Source organism: Pinus tabuliformis, chromosome 2_2, assembly GCF_031772625.1.
Source record: "Pinus tabuliformis cultivar Carrire ecotype Pingquan chromosome 2_2, CPIR1, whole genome shotgun sequence".
Taxonomy (NCBI): Eukaryota; Viridiplantae; Streptophyta; class Pinopsida; order Pinales; family Pinaceae; genus Pinus; species Pinus tabuliformis.
In genome coordinates this window covers 343,338,826-343,350,659 of record NC_142300.1, presented here as the reverse complement: position 1 = coordinate 343,350,659, position 11,834 = coordinate 343,338,826, and positions in this window count along the sequence as shown.

The following is an 11,834-nucleotide window of genomic DNA, read 5'->3' as shown; positions in this document are numbered from 1 at the left end:
ATCTTGTTCCAAAATAATTTAGGAAGGAACATTACAGAATCAAGATGAAGAATGCATACCACATGGAGCAATAACCTATGTGTAATAGTTTGACATTGTGATAAAATATCAAAAAGGAACCACAAAACAATTTATGGATTGCTTAGGATACCTTGCAAGAAAATGATTTAGCATGGTAGGCTATGTAATTCTTCTTAGATAGAGTTTTGCATCCAATTTGATCCTCCAAAAATCATCTATAACCAAAACAATAAATTTCTCTACTACTTTTGGCAATTGTTATGGAATTGGTTTATACCAAACAAAGGGAAGTATTTCCTTCCATTCACATGATAATGAATCAATTGAGGTAGAAAATTGCACTATGATTCAATCATTATGTATATTCAATTAGAAACATTCAAAAATATAGAACGTCAACATCCCATGTCTACAACATAGTTACTACTAACTGCTTGGCTCTTTTGGCCTGTGCTTTCACCTAAACTATTATTGATTCATTTTTACCCCAAATCTAGGAACAAAAAAACAAAATATTGGTTGGAGAATATATTTATACAAACATAAATACCAATACCAAAACAATTTGATTTCATGTGAAACAAAATACCTATTCTTGTGGCTATATATAATTTAAAATACCAATATAAAATAATTTATCCCTTATAACATATTTAAAACATATTTTAGAAAGATTTATTGATATAACGCCTATTTCGTCGTGTTTGGGACCTTGAGATGATAGTTGTACAAAGTCATAACAACAACAACAACATGTTAGCATAATTTATACCTTCAGTCTAATGAACCAAGGTAGTGCTAATTAATTGAATTGAATAGAAATAAGGTGGAGTTAATTACATAAAAGGTAGTGACTGTGCCTGCAGAGTTGCCAGGTACCAACTTGATTTGCATATCAATCTTGGCAAATAGATACTCTTGCTTGGATTGAATACCACAACCTGTCATCAAAGAATAAGATTAGTTGAAGTTAATTAACAGACAAAGGGGTAGGTACCAGAATAAGTGCATAAGAAGAACAAAGCGTGATGGCATGAGAACTTCAAATATTACCTGAAGAGTGGTCAAGAGTAAGCTGCAATTGTTGTCCATTGTCAAGGATTTTAGCACGATCATTGCCCCATGTGATGTCGAAATCATTGTAGAAATTCGTAGAAACAAGAGTCGTCGAGGAGGCTAATATTTGATTTCCCTTTGGAATTTCTCAGTGGGATGTATGCATGTGTGAGAGAGAGAGTGTTGATGTGTTTCCCTCATAGTTTTATGGTTGTTGATTGTAATGCAATTCATCCTTTTCAATTTTTGATGACTGACATACACTTCAGCATATTTGCTTGATGGGACATTTATGATTTGATGACAAGTGGTTGTTAACTTTTAATTGTTTTGCTTTATGTAAATCGCGTCTTCTCTAGCATGTCATATTGGGGTGCTTAGTGCCATTATGACTAGGAGTTGTAGTGACATAGGGAAAATTGTGGTACATGCTTGTACACTAGTGTTGGCACTACAAATGATAATCTATAATATTTGTTCTACTTTCCCTAGTTTGGTAACTTCTTGAGTGTTCAAAGCTACCATTTTCAAATAACTTAATGCAACTTGCTTGATTGAATTTGTATATTCTTAATTTCAATCTATTCTATTCTGATACCTTAGATGTACATGCAAAGTTTTGTGGCTGGAATCTTACCAACTCATGTCCATTGAAGGCTTTCAAGTTGTGAAAGAAGACTTAGATGAGTTAAATTTGAACTCCATGCATTGGCTTACAATAGTTGTTCACTTAGTTCAATGAATTTGGATACTTTTTTCGAAATACTTATCTTCATTGTGCAATGTCATTAATGTATGATTGCTTAGCCATGTCTTTTCTTTTAATAGGATTGGCCTTACATCTAATCTTGAACTTGTAATAATAAACTAGAAACCTGGATGTAAGCTACAGAAAGAAAAATTAGATACGTATTCTAAATACCGGTTAATCTGTTGAAGAACACCCAACGGGTGTGTAGAGTAATGTTATCTTAGGAGCAAAAGTTATCTTCATTTTCTAAACAGGATGTATTGTAAATGTCTCTGGATGAGTTTTATTCATGGGTCTTCAACCTTGACTTATAGCATGTGGGAAAATGAATGCAATCTTTGGAATGGTTCTTTGTTTTCTTACTGGATTGGCAACCATGATAGTCGCTTTAATTGCAGTTGATCTTCGAGGTCGCATTTTGCATATTTCAATTGTGTAGGTGGAGTATTTTTTTGTATTTGATTTGATGATGTCCCTGTTTTGTCTCTTTACTCACTTCTATTTATTGAAACTTATATCAAAATAGTTTTTTTGAGATTTTTCTTTGAAGTGCATTTGATAAATCGCAAAGGAAATGACCTTGTATGCCTTCCCCATCTTTGTTGGCACAAGTTCTAGCATGCCATGGACAATATATCACATAGATTAAGGCATTTGTAGCTTGTGTAAATTCTGTCTCTTCTAAGTTTTTCTTGATGAAGACATGCAAAGCTAAATGAATCACAAAACTTTTTGGATGACAGGTTTATTCATGGCTTTTAAACCTTGACTTATAGCATTTGGGAAAATGAATGCAATCTTTGGAATGGTTCTTCGTTTTCTTACTAGACTGGCATTTATGGCAGTTGCTTCAATTGCAATTGATCTTCGAGGCTGCATTTTTCATATTGTAATTATGCAGATGGAGTTGTTTTCTTGTCTTTGATATGATGATGTCCCTGTTTTCTCTCTTTGATCACTTCTATTTGTTGAAACTTATATCAAAATAATTTTGTTGAGAGTTTTCTTTGAAGTGCATTTGATAAATTGCAGTGATGTGAGTAAAGATGCTTGTGGAGACACTATTTTTTCCTTGAAAAGTAAGGTACACATAAGTTTTGAATGGCACCCCATTTTATTTAGTGAATGATAAAAAATAGTCCCATAAGAATTATCAAACATAGTTAAGACTAATTCTACGAGTTTCAAAAAAGTTGTAGAAGGTCTAGATCTTGCATTGTAGCCAAACCTTATACTTCTTTTATGTGCCCTAAGAAATAAATCTGACTAATCTTGTTGTAACATGTGTTGTTTAAGTAACATTTAAAGAAAATAACATCCAATGGAACAAAATTAAGTGAACGCATATAAAGCTTCAATATTTCAAGTTTCTTTGTGAAACTTCAAAACAAAACATCATCCTTGCAATATAATCTGCAGAAACAACATAAACAAAAAATATCATTCTCCAATGCAGTACAATTCATCCCCAAACAAAACTTAGAGAACACATAATAAAGCTCGAGTTGTGAGCATTTAGTGCTAAAGTTCGATAAAAATATGTGGAAAACATCATAAACAACCAACAATATACTTAACTAATCTTCTCTCAACATGATGACCATCTTCAACCATTATACCGAATATAAGAGCATATGGTTTTCTATTGTAGTTGGCATTTCAACCATCATAACAAAACATAAGAGCATATGCCTGAATAAGCCTACCTCCCTCCAAGTTTGCCTCAACTCTTTCAACCTTCTAAATTTATATGCCATTGACTATAGGAAAGTATCTTATTAAGAAACTCAGGTACATTGGGAAGCATTTAGGGCCCATCCCTGTACATAGCTTGTGATGGGATTTAAAACTTGTGTCAATGTACACAACAAAAAGCTTGTCTCGAAAAAGTGTGCTTCAGAAAATCCCACCCCATCCCATCCCTTTTCCTCAACATTAAAACACATATTTTATGTCATCTAAACCTGTGCATTTTGCTACGACTCCTTAGAGGCAACAACACATACATTAAAACATATTTTATTTTACATAGTATGGATGATGGACAACTCTTATTCCTCTGGTATGCAACACATATGTACTAGTTAAAAAGAAAATTGCCACTATAAGAAGAAGCACTTGACCTAGATGGTGTAGAAGCAAGAAATGTTTCCATTTGTTCATCCGTCAAAATCTGTTGGTAATGAAATTCCATGTTGTAGAATACTTTGTCACCTATTCAATAATCAACAAGCAAAGGATGAGAAAGCTTTGAAATTGAAGTTTTACATACTTTTTGAAAAAAAAATCCATTAAAATTGAAAAAGAATCATTGGCCTAGCTAAGGGAAAACTATAATAAATTCAATGTGATTCTCCAAGCTTTAAAGCAATATCTAACAGAAAACATGGTATGATCATTATAATAGACTTGTACATGTAGATGTCCCCATGGGAGCTTCATTCAATGAACCTCTGACATATCACGTGCGTTCATGGCATACTAAACAATACCCCTAGTTTGACTACATATTGGAAAATATCTCTAAAAATCACATTATTTAACCCCCTACCAATATGAGGCCAATACACCTTCCCAATTTAGAAAACCCCTATTTTTACTAGATGTTGTAGGTATCCATTTTTCCATTAACGTTTTTATACCCCTTTATATTTTTTCATTAACTTTGAGCTCCATTTTTTATACCTGCCAATATAAAAACTCTTTAACCCCTAATATATGCTCAATGTATAATGTCATTTTTTCCTCAATATATATCCCCCAATATGCATGCATGTGGTATGATATTACTCCCCCAATGAAGCCCCCAAGGATGTCTCCCCCATGGTTCAATTGTTGTTTGCAGAGATAACAAGCATTGAGAAAAATTGCAACAGGAAACACTGGAACCTTTTCATAGCTTCGAGGTAGCAATTCAACATTCCATATTCCCTGTTCATTTTGTTTTCGAACACGATATTGCACAATTTCATTCTCCATACCATAATAAGAATATATGTGTCTTGTTGCCGATTTTGGACCATGGATTGTGACACAATGATGTTTACTTGCTTACTACATGACATATTTGGGTCAACTTGTAGCTTGATGATTTGAACCCAGCTTGAATGGTACAAGAGAGCTTTGTTAGCTCTCTATTGCTCTGCTTCTTCATGAACAGAGTGTTGAAGGCCACTTCTTGAGATTTTTAAAGGGATTTGCTCAGGAGTTTTTCAGCTTTTGATATCATTAATATTTTGCTAATAAATTTTGATATACCAAATCTGAATGCTTCATACATTATTGTAAGCATATATTTATTTCCTCTCTTTTTCCAGTGTGACTGTTACTATGTTTAAATTGATGAATAAATGCAACTGTATCCTTCCTACTGTATCTTGATATGTGAAGTCTGGCATGGAAAATTGAATAAAAGTTTGCAAATTTGGGGCATATGTAGTATTTGTATGCTACCAGTACTCCTTTGGGGTTTAAGTTTTTGTTATGGACTTAGTTTGTTTAACCTTGTTCTAATTTACATTGCAAGTAAATAACAAGGTTTGTGCATTTGCCAACAAATTTATATCACGTTGTGTCATGCCCACCGTGGTTGGCATTAGGTAAATATCTCCTTGGATTGTTATAAGTATACTCTATTTTTTATTCATTTTTTTCATAACACAAGTAATCTCATATCACCTTTAATTCACAATGTAATGGATGATAGTTTTTGTTAGCTTAATGGTTTGTCAACCTGAGTAAACTACGATGGATGACATTACTAAATAATAACAAAATCATAAATGTCTCAAACTTCCTAAACACAACAGCACCCTCACTGGTTTTTTCAGAAGCAACCAACTTGGCATCAGTTAACATAACATGCAAAGATAAGACCTCATCTTCCTTATCAGAAATCTTAAAATGAGGATTAGCTGACTCTTTAAGCAGACCTTTTTTTTCAACTTCCCAGTAGATTTTTTCTAACATAAGAATCTCAATCGTTAACATTGATTCAACCAACTTATTCTCAATAGTTTGTAGTTTGGATTGTGTGGCAAAGAGGTCTTCAGTAACCATCATTTGTCTTGTCATCATCTGTTCAAGTTCTTACTTTTTAGATTGATGCCTCTGCCTCTCATCATCCCAACTACTTTTTTTAGCATCCAAATCTGACAAGAGTTGCGCATGTTCATCTTCAAGATCCTTGAGTTGCTTCAAATATTCATCCATTATAGAATTAAGAGAACAATTCTTGTTCTCAACCTCTTCCAATTTCACATGAATGCATGCCAATTCTTTTTGTGCAATATACAGTTCTTGTTCCTTTTCTTTACAAGTTGACAATCCCTGATGCACTACAACCATAAGTTGTTGCCTTTTTTATTCTACCTTAGCCCTGGTAACCTAAATTGCTTGGCCTTACTTGTTTGAATATAATATCCTTTCTTTCCTAAAAGGGAAAATTCATAACAACTTTGATGAAAAGGAAAAAGAAGATCCTCAAGCTCTCCTTTAGGATGATGGTACTCCAAATCAAGAAGAAATTTTAGGGGGTGAGATATTGTTACTATCATAAATAGGGTTTTGCACCTAGGAGTTGAAAAAGACAACATTGTTGCCCACAGATATGAAGGCCACCATGAAGGTTATGATGACATCACTAAGAAAAATCTTGGTGGAGACGGGGATGCCACTACTGTAAGAATTGATGATTTTGTTTGTTGCCACATTGGAAAGTGTGTTGCAGAACCAAATGCTCAAGAACAAACAACGTAAATGGTAAAATGGCAAGGACGAGGAATGGAGAAACTCTCACAACCATTTAAACATATCATACCAGAACCTGTAAACACTAAACAACCTGCATTGCATTCACCCTTCAACCCAACCCAAACATAATATCTCCAGATGACCAAAGTTGATCCTGGCCATTTGACATCAAACAAATTAGGAGAGCCAAGAGGGAATCTTACAATACTACAATATTCTTTCCACTTAACTGAGAGAAACCTAGCATAATAATGTACAACAAAAGATACACCATCATAAATCCTAATTATGGGAGGGGTGTAGGAATTAACTATATGAGAAATATTGATTACACCATCATAAGACTAAAAAACAATAAGAACATATTGATAACGAACCTTGTAACTGATAAAAAAAATATACAATACTATGAACAAAACATAACTACAAATTCTAGTCTTATAATAACACTTTCCAAACGAAAATTAACATGGGCAAAGAGTTGTAAGTAATTTGATACAAAAGAAAATTTGTAGTGAGTCTGCCCCAAAACCTTGGGAGTCGTAGTTGTAGGCTTGTTAAAGTTAATACAACATAAGATAATATTATGGTAGCATTGAAAACTCTAAGTCTTAGTAGGATCTAGTCCTTCAACAACCATATCATTTGAACAATTTATGGTTAGAGCGACTGTAATTTACATTGCAAGTAAATCCCAAAGCTTTTGCATTTGCCAACAAATTGATGTCATGTTGTGTCATGCCCACCGAGGTTGGTACTGGGTAAATATCTCCTTGGATTGTTATAAGTATACTCCATTTTTTATTCATTTTTTTCATAGCACAAGTAATCTTATATCACCTTTAATTCACAATGTAATGGATAATAGTTTTTGTTAGCTTAATGGTTTGTCAACTTGACTAAACTACAATGAATGACATTGCTAAATAATAAAAAATTCATAAATTCCTCAAACTTTACCGTGGATATTGTTAACTTGTAAAAATAGGCTTTGTTACAATACCATGGCTTATCAATACCACATACCAACAAAAGCATAACTTATTTCACAATCAAAATATTTTAAAACAATATGAAAATATTCTTAACCATGGATATCCACGCCCACTCTACCATGGATATTATTAACTTGTAAATAGGATTTGTTACAATACCATGGGTCAATACCATGGCCTATCAATACCACATGCCAAGAAAACATAACTTACTTCACAATAAAAAAAATTATAACAATATGACAAGATTCTTAATCATGGATATTCACCCCCACTTTGCCATTGATATTATGAACTTGTGAATAAGCTTTGTTATAAAAGCATGGGCTAATGCCAAGGCTTATCAATAACACATGCTGAAAAATCATAACGTATTTCACAATCAAAATATTTTTTAACAATATAACAAGATTCTTAACCATGGATATTCACCCCCACTTTACCATGGATATTATTAACTTGTAAATAAGCTTTGTTACAATACCATGGGCCAATACCATGGCTTATCAATACCAGATGCCCAAAAACCATAACTTACTTCACAATAAAATAATTACACTGTAAGGAGTTCCCCTTTGGAAAAACTCCCCTAGCTGCCACTCTGTACTCATATACAGTGTTGGATGGAGCGTTAGACGATTGAAATGAATTCCACCACCAGCCCCTACTTGAATTGTGAACTAACTTCATGCTCCTCTGGCTTTTCAACTTCTTCAACAGTCGGTATTTCCAATTTTTCTTCAAGAGGAGGTTCAATCGCAGTTGGAATAGACTCCTCGAGCTTTTCAATTTCTTCAACAGTCGAGGTTTCCATTATTTCTTCAACATGAGGTTCAGGTCTACTTGGACCTTTGTTAACTGTGCGAGGTGGAGTCTAGAGCGATGGGGATTCTACAGGAGACCCGACCCTTTCTAGGTTATCCTTCTCTCTTCTACAAGATTCAACATGTGACTAACTCCTCCTCTAGGGTTAGTTTTCGTTTTCCCTTAATTCTTTGTTTCTCTTACTTAACAAAGAATTTATAAGAATCTAAGGTATGGGTTATGAATTACAGGCATGAGAAAAACATGATTGACGGAAATGATAACCATTCTTTCAGGTATATTTTTGTCAGCACTGTCTTTCTTTCAAGTTACCTTGGTAATATATGCGCCCATATTTCTCTTATGCCTTTGTTATGCAATACATCTGTACCGATTAAAAAAAGATCCATTGTAAGAAGAAGCACTTAACCTAGATGGTGTAGAAGCAAGAAATGCTTCCATCTGTTCATCCATCAAAATTTGTTGGTAATGACATTCCACGCTACAGAATACTTTGTCACTTCTGCAATAATCAACAAGCAAAGGATGAGAAAGCTTTGAAACCGAAGTTTTAAATACCTTTTGAAAACAAAATCCATTAAAATTCAAAAAGAATCATTGGCCTAGCTAAGGGAAAACTATAATAAATTCAATGTGATTCTCTAAGATTTTAAGCAATATCTAATAGAAAACATGGTATGATAATTATAACAGACTTGTACATGTAAATGTTCCCTCCCATGGCTCAACTGTCATTTGCATAGATAACAGGCATTGAGAAAATTTGCAACAAGAAACACTAGAACCTTTGCATAGCTTCCAAAAATAAAAATTAAAAAATGAGCATGTTTGGGGCAACTTCTAGCTTGATGATTTGAACCCAGCTTGAATGGTATAAGAGTGCTTTGTTAGCTCTTTGTTGCTTTGCTTCTTCATGAACAAACTGTTGAAGACCACTTCTTGATATTTTTGAAGGAATTTACTCAGGATTTTTTCATCTTTTGGGATTAGTAATATTTTACCAGTAAATTTTGATATACCAAATCTGAATGCTTCGTACATTACTGGAAGCATATATTTATTTCATCTCTTTTTCTAGTGCGACTGTTACTATGTTTAAATTGATGAATAAATTCAACTATATCCTTCCTACTGTATCTTAATATGTGAAGTCTGGCATGGAAAATTGAATAAAATTTTGCAAATTCGAGGCATATGAGCATTAGATGACTCTTTAAGCAAACCTTCCTTTTCAACTTCCCAGTTTCTTTTTTTCTAACATAAGAGTCTCAATCGTTAACATTGATTCAACCTATTTCTTCTCAATATGTTGTAGTTTGGATTGTGTGCCAGAGAGGTCTTCAGTAACCATCATTTGTCTTGTCATCATCTATTCAAGTTCTTTCTTTTCAAATTGATGTGTTTGCCTCTCATCATCCCAACTACTTTTTTAAGCATCCAAATCTGACAAGGGTCGTGAACATTCTTCTTCAAGATCCTTGAGTTACTTTAAAGATTGGTCCATTATAGCATTAAGAGAAAAATTATTGTTCTCAACCTCTTCCAATTTCACATGAATGCATGACAAATCTTTTTGTGTAATTTACAGTTCTCGTTCGTTTTTTGAACAAGTTGACAATCCCCGATCCAATACAACCATAAGTTGTTGCTTTATTTATTCTACCCTAGCCTTGGTAACCTCAATTACTTGGCCTTATTTATTTGAATATAATACCCTTTCTTTCCCAAAAGAGCAAATGCATAACAACTTTGATGAAAATGAAAAAGAAGGTCCTCTAGCTCTCCTTTAGGATGATGATACTCCAAATCAAGAAGAAATTTTGAGGGGTGAGGTATTTCTACTGTCATAAACAAGGTTCTACGCCTAGGAGTTGAAAAAGACAACATTCTTGCCCACACATATGAAGGCCACCATGAAGTTATGATGACATCACTAAGCAAAATCTTGGTGGAGACGAGGATGCCACTATTGTAAGAACTGATGATTTTGTTTGCTGCCCCATTGGAAAGTGTGATGCAAAACTAAAAGAGCAATGCAATAGTAGCCATGACATGCATTTTGACCAAATGCTCAAGAAAAAACAACGCTAAATGGTAAAATGGCAAGGACAAGGAATGGAGAAGCTCTCATAACCATCAGATTAGATCGGGCTAGAACATCTAAACATGAAACGACCTGCATTGCATTAACCCTTTAACACGATCCAAACATAATATCTATAGATGACCAAAGTTGATCCTGACCCTTTGACAATAAACAAATTAGGAGAGCCAAGAGGGAATCTTACAATACTACACTATTCTTTCAACTTAACCGATAGAAACTCAACATCTCACTGTATAACAAGAGATACGCCATCAGAAATCCTAATTATGGGAGGGATATAGGAATTAACTATCTGAGAAATATTGATTACACCATCAAAAGAATAAAAACAATAAGAACAGATAGATAACGAACCTTTTAACTGATAAAAAAAATATACAATATTGTGAACAAAACGTAACTACAAATTATAGTCTTATAATAACACAATCCAAACAAAAATTAACATTAGCAAAGAGTTGTAAGTAATTCGATACAGAAGAAAATTTGTAGCAAGTGTTCCCCAAAACCTAGGGAGTTGTGGTTGTAGGCTTGTTAAAGTTAATACAACAGAAGATAATATTGTAGTAGCATTGAAAACCCTAAGTCTTAGTAGGATCTAGTCCTTCAACGATCATATCATTTGAACAATTTATGGTTACAATGACTGTAATTGTCCTAAGCTCCAAAACCCTAAGAAACCCTAACAAAATCTACGCTCATCTCCTGGAAAGACAAAGGGATAATTAATTAGAAAAGTAACATGGGAAAAGCCAACGAGCCCTAGTAAAAAATCACTTGTTGGAGACCGCCACGACAAAACTGTAACTGTTAAAAAACAAAATTTCCAACATGAAGTCACTACAAGCAATATGGGCGCATATACTACCAAGGTAACTTGAAAGAAAGACATTGTTGAGAGAAATATACCTGAAAGAAGGGTTATCCTTTCAGTCAGTCCTATTTTTCGCATGCTTGCAATTCAAAACCCATACCTCATATTCTTATAAATTCTTCGCTAAGCAAGAGAAACAAAGAATTTAGGGAAAACAAAAACTAACCCTGGAGGAGGAGTTAATCACCTGTTGAATATTGTAGAAGAGAGAAGGATAACCTGGAAAGGGTCGAGTCTCCCATAGAATCCCCCATCGCCCTAGACTCCACCTCGCACAATTAGCAAAGGTCCAAGCATACCTGAACCTCCTGTTGAAGAAATAGTGGAAGCCTCGACTGTTGAAGAAATTGAAAAGCTCGAGGAGCCTATTCCAACCACGATTGAGCCTCCTGTTGAAGAAAAAGTGGAAATCCTGACTGTTGAAGAAGTTGAAAAGCCAGAGGACCATGGAGT